The sequence below is a fragment of the Schistocerca serialis genome, chromosome 10, assembly GCF_023864345.2.
Source record: "Schistocerca serialis cubense isolate TAMUIC-IGC-003099 chromosome 10, iqSchSeri2.2, whole genome shotgun sequence".
NCBI classification, from domain to species: domain Eukaryota; kingdom Metazoa; phylum Arthropoda; class Insecta; order Orthoptera; family Acrididae; genus Schistocerca; species Schistocerca serialis.
In genome coordinates this window covers 231,031,197-231,045,188 of record NC_064647.1, presented here as the reverse complement: position 1 = coordinate 231,045,188, position 13,992 = coordinate 231,031,197, and the positions used below count along the sequence as shown (strand labels likewise).

The following is a 13,992-nucleotide window of genomic DNA, read 5'->3' as shown; positions in this document are numbered from 1 at the left end:
TTATTTTTAACAAAGAGAGAGGTAAAGTTCCTTGCGGATGAAAGATAATTCGTAAGGAAGGAGAGGAGATGGTTCAAGAAGAGGATTTTAAATATTATGTATGCGAAATTTATTTCTAAGCAAACACTAGTTAAAGAGTGTGCTTCAGCCTCCGTACTACAATATGGAAATAAAGCAATAATGTATTAACTAGTAGAACTGAAGTCAACAGAATCCTTTTTTCATATGATTAAAAAATTTTCACAAGAGAGTAACAGAAAATTAAACACAAGCAAAAAAAAATCTTTCAGTAGTCTTCGTTTTCTTACACAGTTCCATTCATGAGATCATATTTTGCAAACTTTACAGTAGAACATTCAGTGCTGTTGAGGAATTCCTTCCGTTCTGTGTCTCTTTTCATAACATTTAAGGCACATGGTTTTTTTTTTCTGCTCACTTCTCCAACAGTCTTTATTATTTTTAACCCGGTTTATCTCCTTCCATAATACATACATAGTTTATTGATACATAAAAGAACCTTCATGGACTCAGCTTTCGACATTAACAGTTCATCCTCTAAAGTAGAGGAGACCTCGACGCATGACTCTTCTAACTCCAGGGGAAAGCAGCAGTGCTAGTACAAAGACTGTCCGCCAACCACGCTACTAATCAATGTTTGAAAGATTTTCTCCACACTTTGGCACTTACAAGAAGTTTAGGGACATGGAACAGGCTACCGAGAAAACAGCAGCACTGGAAACGTGTTTTTTGAAACAATGGCACTTAGAACGTTTGACATTTCCTCTCTTCATATCGCACCCCGGCAAGAACAGTGGCACAACCAAATATGCAATACCGTAGAAACTCGACTTAAAGAATTAATTCAATAAACCTAATATTGAAATTGTATAAGCTTCCTTTAAATTTCAAGTAAGTATTGGTGGCAGTAAACTCCGTTAGATTTTTCATGAGAGTTGGGGCACTGCTCAGGTATTTTTTCAGTGAAAAACTAAAAGTTGCCGTTTTTCGACTTGACACTTTCGTTGCTGGTGTGCGATGGGTAGATTTAGGTGACACTCTTCCGTGGCAGAGTTCACTAACGCAGGCTTTTGTGCGGTGGCGCCCGATTCCGGGGAAATCCGGTTAGAATACAGGCCCTGAAAAATTTTCAGTGCTGGTATTTGGCCGGTAATGTCTTTAGAGATGGTATCGAAAAGTTCCTTATCACAAGTCTTTGCACCTGTGTTCTGGATTAAATACGAAACTTCTCCGCCGTGCCTCACGAAGGAAAGGCGTGTGACACTGTTGACGATGATTCGTTCGTCGGATGGAGACTCTTTTAAGTTCGTCGGCCTCCTTGCCGCTATTTGGGAGGAACAGCCTGTGTGCCGGCAACAGGTTTCAGCCTCTGCCAACCATTCGACCAGAACAAGGAAAACCCCACACTGTACTGTACACACACTCACCACAGTGCTCCACAAGACACAGATACACACTCGACGCTTGATAACAGGTTACGAAAACGCAGCGCTAAACCACCTGCAGTAGGACCTTGCCTAGAACAGCGAAGCCGGATTCCCGCACCACATCCCCTACACTCATTCCCACGGTAGGAGAGGCCCCGAACGCTCGGCTCCACCAGAGGCCCTCCGCCGGCGCCTTTTGTCTATTCTCGGCGAGTTCCAAGGCTCAGAAATAGCCTACACCGATGGATCAGGTGTAGACAGTCTATGAATTTTATTCATAGTGGATGCTGTCAAACTCTGTATCTGTTCCTTTATGTGGTGTAGAAAATTATCCGCTACCAGTCACAATAAAAGGTTATTTATTTGTCACACGACCGGTTTCGGGCTTGCGCCCATCCTCAGGTGTTTGTACATTCATGACATCACTGTACAAATACAAAAAAGATTATTTGCTGGTGAGTATACAGATACAAGTGGGACAATTGTAAGTGGTAAGGCAGCATTTGACGAAAATATATCTGTACTTACATAAAGATGAAGCACCATTATTACAGTTATGCTGTGGTGATAGTTTTGCCACTTAGTTACACACTTATTGTCATTTTCACATCCATATTTCAGTTTTACTAAGTATAGCTTCATATTTCACTATTATGATATGCACTCGTGGAAAACAATATGTTTAGATACCAACAAGTGGGCTGTGGTCAAAGAACTTAGATGTAGGAGATGTAAAGATGTTGCTCATTCAGAGACTTCAAAGAACTTAGCCACAGGAAGTGCAAGGGTGTTGCATATACAGAAATTTAAAAAGCTGTTATAGACTGCGACGTTTCTTGATGCATATTATGAAACTTTTTGATTCACATTTTTGTCGGCGAACTTACATCTAGGAAGTACAATGATGTTATATATATGAAATTACTCAAAGCTATTACAGATTAAAAAATGACAGCTAGAACTGTTTTGAGCCACATTGTCGTCGGAGAACTTAGATCTAGGAGGGACATAATGTTACGAACATGAAATTTTGAAAGAATGAGCAACATCTTTACATCTAAGGTCTCTGACCACAGCCCACATATTTGTATGTAAACATAGTGTATTTCACGAGTGCACATCGTATTAGTGAAATATGAGACTGTACTTGACAAAACTGAAATATGGATGTGAAAATGACAATAAGTGTGTAACTAAGTGGCAAAACTATCACCACAGCGTAACTGTAATAATGGTGCTTCATCTTTATGTAAGTACAGATATATTTCGTCAAATGCTGCCTTACCACTTACAATTGTCCCACTTGTATCTGTGTAGTCACCAGCAAATAATCTTTTTTGCATTTATAGTGTGATCTCCAACAGTATAAACATGTACATGAATGTACAAACACCTGAGGATGGGCGCAAGCCCGAAACCGGTCGTGTGACAAATAACCTTTTATTGTGACTGGTAGCGGATATTTTTCTGCACCCTGTAGACAGTCTTGTTGGCTTCGCCTACGCTCACGTTGGAGATATACTGAACAGCGCTCCTTACCGGCTGGCTGCAGTGTTTCCACTGCTGAGTTGGTGGACATCTACCGCGCTCTTGAGGATATCCGCTCCTGCGCCGGTGAGTCCTTCATCTGTAGTGACTCCTTAAGCAGCCTACAAACTCTCGACCGGTGCTTCCGTCGCCATCATGTGGTAATGACTATCCAGGAGTCTCTTTGTGCCCTCGACAACAGTGGACGTTCAGCAACCTTCATTTGGACCCACGACATGTGGGGATCCCGGGCAGTGAACTTGCCGACAGCCTGGCCAAACAGGCTACCAGTAAACCAACTCTGGAGATCAGCCTGCCGGAGACTGATCTTCGATCCGTCTTCCCTCGTAAAGTTTTCGCAATCTGGGACTCTGACTGGCGTACCCTCAACAAATAACTACGTGTTATCAAGGAGACACTGAATGTGTGCCAGTCATCCGTGCGAGCCACTCGCAGGGGACTCTGTTGTCCTTTGCCGGGTCCGCATCGGCCGCGCTTGGCTAACACGCGGTCACCTACATCTACATTTATACTCCGCAAGCCACCCAACGGTGTGTGGCGCAGGGCACTTTACGTGCCACTGTCATTACCTCCCTTTCCCGTTCCAGTCGCGTATGGTTCGCGGGAAGAACGACTGCCGGAAAGCCTCCGTGCGCGCTCGAATCTCTAATTTTACATTCGTGATCTCCTCGGGAGGTATAAGTAGGGGGAAGCAATACATTCGATATCTCATCCAGAAACGCACCCTCTCGAAACCTGGACAGCAAGCTACGCCGCGATGCAGAGCATCTCTCTTGCAGAGTCTGCCACTTGAGTTTGCTGAACATTTCCGTAAAGCTATCACGCTTAGCAGATAACCCTGCGACGAAACGTGCCGCTATTCTTTGGATTTTCTCTATCTCCTCTGTCAACCCGACCTGGTACGGATCCTACACCGATGAGCAATACTCAAGTATAGGTCGAACGAGTGTTTTGTAATTCACCTCCTTTGTTGATGGACTACATTTTCTAAGGACTCTCCCAATGAATCTCAACCTGGTACCCGCCTTACCAACAATTAATTTTATATGATCATTCCACTTCAAATCATTCCGCACGCATACTCCCAGATATTTTACAGAAGTAACTGCTACAAGTGTTTGTTCCGCTATCATATAATCATACAATATAGGATCCTTCTTTCTATGTATTCGCAATACGTTACATTTGTCTATGTTAAGGGTCAGTTGCCACTCCCTGCACCAAGTGCCTATCCGCTGCAGATCTTCCTGCATTTCGCTGCAATTTTCTAATGCTGCAACTTCTCTGTATACTACAGCATCATCCGCGAAAAACCGCACGGAACTTCTGACACTATCTACTAGGTCATTTATATATATAGTGTGAAAAGCAATGGTCCCATAACACTCCCCTGTGGCACGCCAGATGTTACTTTAACGTCTGTGGACGTCTCTCCATTGAGAGCAACATGCTGTGTTCTGTTCGCTAAAAACTCTTCAATCCGGCCACACAGCTGGTCTGATATTCCGTAGGCTCTTACTTCGTTTATCAGGCGACAGTGCGAAACTGTATCGAACGCCTTCCGGAAGTCAAGGAAAACGGCATCTGCCTGGGAGCCTGTATCTAATATTTTCTGGGTCTCATGAACAAATAAAGCGAGCTGGGCCTCACACGATCGCTGTTTCCGGAATCCATGTTGATTCCTACATAGTAGATTCTGGGTTTCCAAAAACGACATGATACTCGAGCAAAAAACATGTTCTAAAATTCTACAACAGATCGACGCCAGAGATATAGGTCTATAGTTTTGCGCATCTGCTCGACGACCCTTCTTGAAGACTGGGACTACCTGTGCTCTTTTCCAATCATTTGGAACCTTCCGTTCCTCTAGAGACTTGCGGTACACGGCTGTTAGAAGGGGGTAAGTTCTTTCGCGTACTCTGTGTAGAATCGAATTGGTATCCCGTCAGGTCCAGTGTACTTCCCTCTGTTGAGTGATTTCAGTTGCTTTTCTATTCCTTGGACATTTATTTCCATGTCAGCCACTTTTTCCTCCCTCTAGAAGACCCACCTCGGTGTCGCTATGGCTGTCGTGCACATATTGTTGGACTGCCCAATTCTAGCCGCTCTGCGGAGGACTTTCAACCTCTCCGCCATACTGCCGACAGTGTTGGGAGGCAGTGACTCAGTGGCTGCTGTTGTTTCACGTTTTACTCGTGAGGGGCGATTTTATCTGACAATATAAGAGTGGGCGTCTGCCCTCCTCTCTTGTGACCTCCACCCTCCCTCACCCTTTCTGTGCATTTTGTTTGCCTTGGTGTCCGTCTTGTCTCTATGTGTGTTCACCTCGCCATCATATCTTTTAGGCTGGAGATTTTAGTCTGTTGCAGAGTAGCTCATCCTTTTTTATTCTCGTGATCAGCCAGCCCAGGCGATCTGCTGTATTATTTTAGTACCTTCCACTACTTTTCCTTTTAGTGTACGTTTTCCCCCTTCTGGTTCGATTCTTTCATTTTCTATTTCGGTGTGGTTCCCAGTTAGTTTTACATCCTTTTACTTACCCCGACTCCTTTTGGGAATTGTTTTACCTTGCGATTTGTTGTTGTTGTTGTTGTCGTTGTCGTCATCAGTCCTGAGACTGGTTTGATGCAGCTGTCCATGCTACTCTATCCTGTGCAAGCTTCTTCATCTCCCAGTACTTACTACAGTCTACATCCTTCTGAATCTGCTTAGTGTATTCATCTCTTGGTCTTCCTCTACGATTTTTACCCTCCATGCTGCCCTCCAATACTAAATTGGTGATCCCTTGATGCCTCAGAACATGTCCTACCAACCGACCCCTTCTTCTAGTCAAGTTGTGCCACAAATTTCTCTTCTCCCCGATTCTATTCAGTACCTCCTCATTAGTAACGTGATCTACCCATCTGATCTTCAGCATTCTTCTGTAGCACCACATTTCGAAAGCTTCTCTTCTCTTCTTGTCCAAACTAGTTATCGTCCATGTTTCACTTCCATACATGGCTACACTCCAGACAAATACTTTCAGAAACGACTTCCTGACACTTAAATCTATACTCGATGTTAACAAATTTCTCTTCTTCGGAAACGCTTTCCTTGCGATTGCCAGTCTACATTTTATATCCTCTCTACTTCGACTATCATAAGATATTTTACTCCCCCAAATAGCAAAACTCATTTACTACTTTAAGCGTCTCATTTCCTTATCTAATACCCTCAACATCACCAAATTTAATTCTACTACATTCCATTATCCTCGTTTTGCTTTTGTTGATGTTCATCTTATATCCTCCTTTCCAAGACACTGTCCATTCCATTCAACTGCTCTTCCAAGTCCTTTGCTGTCTCTGATAGAATTACAATGTCATCGTCGAAGCTCAAAGATTTTATTTCTTCTCCATGGATTTTAATACCTACTCCGAACTTTTCTTTTGTTTCCTTTACTGCTTGCTCAATATACAGATTGAATAACATCGGGGAGAGGCTACAACCCTGTCTCCCTCCCTTCCCAACCACTGCTTCCCTTTCATGCGCCGGCCGTTGTGGCCGAGCGGTTCAAGGCGCTTTAGTCCGGAACCGCGCGACTGCTACGGTCACAGGTTCGAATCCTGCCTCGGGCATGCATGTGTGTGATGTCCTTAGGTTAGTTAGGTTTAAGTAGTTCTCAGTTCTAGGGGACTTATGACGTCAGATGTTGAGTCCCATAGTGCTCAGAGCTATTTGAACCATTTTGAGCCCTTTCATGCCCCTCGACTCTTATAACTGCCATCTGGTTTCTGTACAAATTGTAAATAGCCTTTCGCTCCCGTCAGATAGTGAAAGAGAGTATTCCAGTCAACATTGTGGAAAGCTTTCTCTAAGTCTAGAAATGCTTGAAACGTAGGCTTGCCTTTCCTTAATCTTTCTTCTAAGATAAGTCGTAGGGTCAGTATTGCCTCACGTGTTCCAACATTTGTACGGAATCCAAACTGATCTTCCCAGAGCTCGGCTTCTACCAGTTTTTCCATTCGTGTGTAAAGAATCGGCGATTTGTTTGCATGACGAAAAAGGGACTGAAGGCGCTGTAGTTTGGTCCCTTTACACCGCAACCCAACCAACCAGTCCAGAGTAGGGGAACGCTTCGCCTTTTTTTGTGATGTTCAGGAGACAGTCTTAGCATGTGGCGCTGCGCGCTTCAGTGTTTCTCAGAGCGCTAGATGCAGAAGTTGTAAAGCACGAGTGGCTGGTTCGACAGGCAGTGTGCAATAATAGGCCGCCGCCCGTGCTGTGTGCTGCAGGTAGCCGCGCGCGCCTCACCCTGTGGACGTTGGCTCCCCTCATCTCGAACACCAGCTGCAGCGCGAGCCGCACCACCACCACCGCCGCCGCCGCCGCCCGCCCTCTGCTTCTGCTTAGCTTCAGCTGGCCCGCCTCGTCTCACACACAGGTGAGTCCACAACCAGTCGGTACGTACTCTGAGGTCACAAAAGTGATGGGACTGCGATATGCACATATACAGATGGCGTTGGTGTCGCGTACAGTGTGTTGGTAGAGCTGTCATTTGTACTCAGGTGATTCACGCTAAAAGGTTTGCGACGTCATTATGGCCGCACAAGCGGAATTATGACTTTTAACACGGAATAATAGGTTGAACTAGATGCATCGGACATTTCGTTTCGGAAATCGTGAGGGGAATTTAGTATTCCGAGATCCACAGAGTCAAGATTGTGCCGAGAATAGCAAATTTTAAGCATTACCTGTCACCACGGACGACGAAGTGGCCGACGGCCTTCACTTAACGACCGAGAGCAGAGCTTGTAATTGTTTCCCTGAGACATTCAGGTCTCTTCATTATCTACGATAATGATCGAAGCAGAAGAAATGAATTAAAATTTTTGCTGCGGCCGGGACTCGATCCCGGGTCTTCTTGCTTACTAGGCAGAAATGCTAACCATTATACCACCACAGCACGATGGTCAACATTGCTGCACGAACTCCCCCAAGTTGAGTACTCACCGCAACACAAACTTCAATTCTTATCTCCTGCTTATTTTCCCTTACAATATCACTACTGCCAGGGCTCTCAGACATTGGAATAGCACCAGAGCGTTGGACGTAATCGGAAAGTCCTGTACCAGAGGTCATCTTGTAGATCTTTCCCAGTACGTCCAACGCTGGGGTGCTATTCCAATGTCAGAGAGCCCTGGCAGTAGTGATAATGTAAGGGAAAATAAGCTTTAGTTTTATTCATTCCGTCTTCAGGCCACGAGTGGCCTACCGGGACCATCCGACCGCCGGGTCATCGTTAGAGGAGGATGCGGATAGGAGGGGCATGTGGTCAGCACACCGCTCTCCCGGTCGTTATGATGGTATTCTTGACTATTCGGTCGAGTAGCTCCTCAAGTGGCATCACGAGGCTGAGTGCACCCCGAAAAATGGCAACAGCGCATGGCGGCGGGATGGTCACCCATACAAGTGCCGGCCACGCCCGACAGCGTTTAACTTCGGTGATCTCACGGGAACCGGTGTATCCAATGCGGCAAGGCCGTTGCCAAGGGAAAATAAGCAGAAGATGTGAATTGAAGTTTGTGTTGGGGAGGGTACTCAACTCGGATAGTTCGTGCAGCAATGTTGACCATCTTGCTGTGGTGGTATAATGGTTAGCATTTCTGCCTAGCTTGCAAGAAGACTCGGGTTCGAGTCCTGGCGGCAGCACAAATATTAATTCATTTCTTCTATTTCGATCATTATCGAGAGCAGCGGCGTTTGCGTAGCGTTGACGCTGCTAATTGACAACCAACACGGCGTGAAATAACTGCAGAATTCAATGTGGGACAGTGCGGCGAAATCTGGCGTTGATGGACCATGAGAGCAGACGACCGACACGAGAGCCTTTCCTAACACCACGACATCAGTGTCTGCAGTGCCCCTCCTGGACTCGTGACCAAACCGTTGGACCTCAAAAGACTGGAAAACCGTGGCCCAGTCAGATCAGTTCCGATTTCAGTCGGTAAGAGCTGACGATAGGGTTGGATTGTGGTGCGGACCCCACGAAGCCGTGGATCAACGTTGTCAGAAAGGCACTGTGCAAGCTGGTAGTGGCTCCATAGTGGTGTGGACTGTGTTTATGTGGAGTGGACTGGCACTACGGTCCAGCTGTACCGATCACCGACTGGGAAATGGTTACGTTGGGTTACTTGGAGACCGTTTACAGCCAAGTTCGCAAACAAGGATGGAATTTCTGTGGATGACAATGCGCCGTGTCACTGGGTGACAATTGTTCGCAGTTGGTGTGAAGAACGTTCTAAACATTTCGAGCGAATCATTTGGCCACACACATCGCTCGACACGAATCCCATTGAACATTTATGGGACATAATCCAGAGGTCAGTTCGCGCACAAAATCCTGCACCGGCAACACTTTGACAATTAAGGCGGCTGTAGAAGGAGCGTGGCTCATTATTTCAGCAGTGGACTTCCAAAGACTTGTTGAATTCATGCCACGTCGAGTTGCTGAAGTACGCCTGGCGAAAGAAGGTCCTACACCATATAAGGCGGTATCCCGTAACTTTTGTTACCTCGGTGTACATGTGTAATACACGTTCTGTTGTTTACAGCCGCCGCCATCCAGCCAGAGGCTTGTCTCTCTGCGCTGTTTGCCCACAACAGACGCAAAATGTGAAGTAGTCTCTTACTGTCTGAACTACACTAAGACACCAGTGTCTGAAGCCTCAAAATTGAAAAGTTCGCACAGAGTTCCCATGCTGGAAATATTTGTCTTTTTTTACCTATAAAGTCTACAACACAGCGGGCATAGCCAGTCAAAGGGATCCAGTAAAGGCCTCCAGTAATGTATGCGTAGAATACATGGTGATCGTGACCTGAGACTCGCTGGCTTCGCTGACTCACACCGAAACTGTAGCCTTCCAACCTAACTTAGAAGTCCGTTTGGGCCACGCCACAGGTAAGTCCCTTCACAATCTACTTTCCAAAAAATAATATTGCTGCAAAATAAATATTGTCATTGTGCTGTTATATCCCTGTTTGCGAATGTATATTGTTCGTATCTGTAGCTTTAATACCCAACCATTTAATCCCAAACTTGTAAGGTAAAAGCTACACAGACGGTAGAGAATCCTGAACTAATTATTTGGAGTAGTGATCTCTGTACTGCTTGGATGGAGATATCTGATCTCAGAGCATGGAACTTCGACATGCCTGCAAATTATGCTCATCTGCCCAGTCTGCCAAGTTGTAATTAGGCAAAAAAAATCCACCTGTCTGTACGTGCTAAAGGATTATTATTTCTGGCTTTGAGCTTTGTATGAATGTGCGATGAATAGTCTGATGTGGGACCAGAATCGAGAAGTCTTTTCATTATGCGTCACCGACCCAGCCGGGAATCGAATCCGGGCCCTTAGCATGGCATTCCTTTGCGCTGCCCACTTTTTTTTTTTAATATCTCATATTGTTCGTTGAATTCGTTCGGGGCGGACGTCCGACAGGTGGTTGAGTATGACATCATGTACAGTGAGACGCGAGAAAGGCCGTATTCCCGTACAGGTGAATCATTTTACTTGAAGGTCGCTTGCAGCTGTACGGGAATATACAGGTTGTTGACGCATGGTGACGACGTATAGAATTTTGGGTCTGGCCGTGAGTCGTGCACGGATAGCCGAATGGTAAGGCGGCCGCTCGCGACTAGCGGGAAATCCGGGTTCGAGTCCCGGTCAGGCTCAAATTATCATTGTCGTCATTCCATTCTAAAGCTGGTGGTTGTCCATATTCGCAACTACGAATACATTTAATGTATTTCATAACGGCTGTAATCGCTTTAGTGCAATTGAGAATAACACAGGAACTGCAATAGATCGTATTAGTGTCTTCTGGCGGCGCGAGGCTAGTCCGACGAAATCGCTAAACGGATTCGAGCATGTCGCTAAGTACAACAGGGGCGATGACACAGTGTGTTTACTGATGTTTGCTTCCACTTGGTCAGTGCAGCAATGAGGCAAAACTCTAGAGGTGAGAAAAATGTCAGGCGCAATTTGGGAAGACGTTCGGTGACAACTAGCAGCAAGTCGACGTAGCCAAAGAACTACTAAAGAGATGATAACATACACGGGCTACACACTCTTAACTTAAGAAGACGGTTCCGCAAAACTTATAAATATTTGATAAAACATCACGATTCACTTCCAAGAGCTGGTGATAAAGATTTACGCACATCAGAAAAACTTTTGCATCACCTCGGTTTATGAGAGTTCCGGAACCTGTACAGAAAATTGATCAACATAAACATCATTTCCGCCCTTCTTATTGCTGATGAAAACCACACATTCCATGTTGTGCCACCATACAGCGAGACCTTCAGAGGTAGTGGTCCAGATTGCTGTACACACCGGTACCTCTAATAACCAGTAGCACGTCCTCTTGCATAGATGCACGCTTGTATTCTTCGTAGCATACTGTTCACAAGTTCGTCAAGGCACTGTTCGTCCAGGTTGTCCCACTCCTCAAAGGCGATTCGGCGTAGGGCCCTCAGAGTGGTTGGTGGGTCACGTCGTCCATAAACAGCCTTTTTAAATCTATCCCAGGTATGTTCGATAGGGTTTATGTCTGGAGAACATGCTAGCCACTTTACTCGAGCGACGTCGTTATGCTGATGGAAGTCATTCACAAAATGTGCACGATGGGAGCACGAGTTGCCCTCTATGAAGACGTATGCATCGCCATGCTGCCGATATGGTTGCACTATCGGTCGGAGGATGGCATTCACGTATCGTACAGCCGTTACGGCGCCTTCCATGACCACCAGCGGCGTACGTCGGCCCCACATAATGCCACCCCAAAATAGTAGGGAACCTCCACCTAACTGCACTCGCTGGACAGTGTGTCTAAGAGGCGTTCAGCCTGACCAGGTTGCCTCCAAACACGTCTCCGACGATTGTCTGGTTGAAGGCATATGCGACACGCATCGGTGAAGAGAACGTGATTCCAATCCTGAGCGGTCCATTCGGCATGCCCTTGGGCCCATCTGTACCGCGCTGCATGGTGTCGTGGTTGCAAAGATGTACCTCGCCATGGTCGTCGGGAGTAAAGCTGCGCATCATGCAGCCTATTGCGCGCAGTTTGAGTCGTAACGCGACGCCCTGTGGCTGCACGAAAAACATTGTCCAAGAATGTGGCGTTGCTGTCAAGGTTCCCCCGAGCCATAATCCGTGGGTAGCGGTCATCCACTGCTGCCTGAGCGAGGCATGTCATCGACAGTTCCTGTCTCTCTGTGTCTCCTCCATAGTTCACTCCGAGACGCCTGGACGCTTCCGTTGTTCAGAGCCCTTCCTGGCACAAAGTGACAATGCGGGCGCGATCGAACCGCGGTATTGACCGTCTAGGTTGAACTACAGACAATACGAGCCGTGTACCTCCTTCCTGGTGGAATGACTGGAACTGATCGGCTGTCGGACTCCTCCGTCTAATAGGTGGTGCCCATGCATGGTTGTTTACATCTTTGGGCGGGTTTAGTGAAATCTCTAAAGAGTCAAAGGCACTGTTTCTGTGATACAGTATCCACAGTCAACGTCTATCTTCAGGACTTCTGGGAACTGGGGTGATGCAAAACTTTTTTTGACGTCTGTATTATACAAACACTTTCGGCCCACAGGCTATCAGGGTTGTGTGCGAGAAGTAGTCACAAAGTTTCATTTATCACCTCGTAAAAAAAGAAGATACGTAATTATTCGTCGCACACCGAAATCCTGGCACCAGTGTACCATAGCACGCAGCTAGTGGAGGCAAAGCTAAACGGCGGAGCCCGTTGATAAGAGTGAAGTACCGTGCGGTAATTCGCTTTCGGTAGCAGCTAATGCGGTGCAGCTATGTCAGGCAATCGAGGTAACTCCTTCGGCAGTGTCGACTGGGCCAACACAGCCGAAATTTTCCGCTGCAGTTGACAACATGTTACCGCGTAATATTCCCTTTCATCAACGCGCTACGCTGTCTTGTTTTGGCACCTGCAGCGGCGGGCTACGGCACTGTAGCGCGTTCATTTCAGTGTGATGCAGGACCGCTGACGTTCTGTGCTTCACCTACAAAGAAACAAAAAAAAGATTGGGACATATTTTTTTCTGGGTGATAATTGAAGTACAGGATCCCATAAAGTCGCTCCGTAATTTAAAAAAAACCATAACATGGAAACTATTAAGAGACAGACAGAATACCGTGATTTTTTTGTTTAGCTTTAGTAGCTCTCGAAGTTCTGTTTTTGTAATCCTAGAATTTCAGTGTGTGCTCCAGCCGTCGCCCGTAGAACGTTGTTGTTGTTGTTGTTGGTTGTTGTTGTTGTGGTCCTCAGTCCTGAGACCGGTTCGATGCAGCTCTCCATGCTACTCTATCCTGTGCAAGCTTCTTCATCTCCCAGTACCTACTGCAGCTTACATCCTTCTGAATCTGCTTAGTGTATTCATCTCTTGGTCTCCCTCTACGATTTTTACCCTCCGCGCTGCCCTCCAGTATTAAATTGGTGATCCCTTGATGCCTCAGAACATGTCCTACCAACCGATCCCTTCTTCAAGTCAACTTGTGCCACAAGCTTCTCTTCTCCCCAATCCTATTCAATACCTCCTCATTAGTTATGTGATCTACCCATCTAATCTTCAGCATTCTCCTGTAGCACCACATTTCGAAAGCTTCTATTCTCTTCTTGTCCAAACTATTTATCGTCCATGTTTCACTTCCATACATGGCTACTCTCCATACAAATACTTTCAGAAATGACTTCCTGACACTTAAATCTATACTCGATGTTAACAAATTTCTCTTCTTCAGAAACGCTTTCCTTGCCATTGCCAGTCTACATTTTATATCCCCTCTACTTCGACCATCATGTTATTTTGCTTCCCAAAGCTTTACTACTTTAAGTGTCCCATTTCCTAATCTAATTCCCTCAGCATCACCCGACTTAATTAGACTACATTCCATTATCCTCGTTTTGCTTTTGTTGATGTTCATCTTATATCCTCCT

The 13,992-nt window shown here is 45.9% G+C and overlaps 1 protein-coding gene and 1 non-coding gene across 5 annotated transcripts in view; one reads left to right on the top strand and one right to left on the bottom strand.

The window, feature by feature from the left end:
* LOC126425087 (kinesin light chain) overlaps positions 1-13,992 on the top strand; it is a 431,165-nt gene that overhangs the window by 78,361 nt on the left and 338,812 nt on the right. Inside the window, exon 3 of one of the 4 annotated variants that reach the window (XM_050088002.1) lies at positions 7,268-7,416. The exons of the other annotated variants lie outside the window; for them this stretch is intronic. The gene's annotated coding sequence lies outside the window, so the exon portion shown is untranslated. The remainder of the gene's footprint in view (positions 1-7,267; positions 7,417-13,992) is intronic. 4 annotated transcript variants of the gene reach the window in all.
* Positions 7,866-7,938, bottom strand: Trnat-agu (transfer RNA threonine (anticodon AGU)). Its single transcript has one exon. It is a non-coding gene; the product is annotated as a tRNA-Thr (tRNA).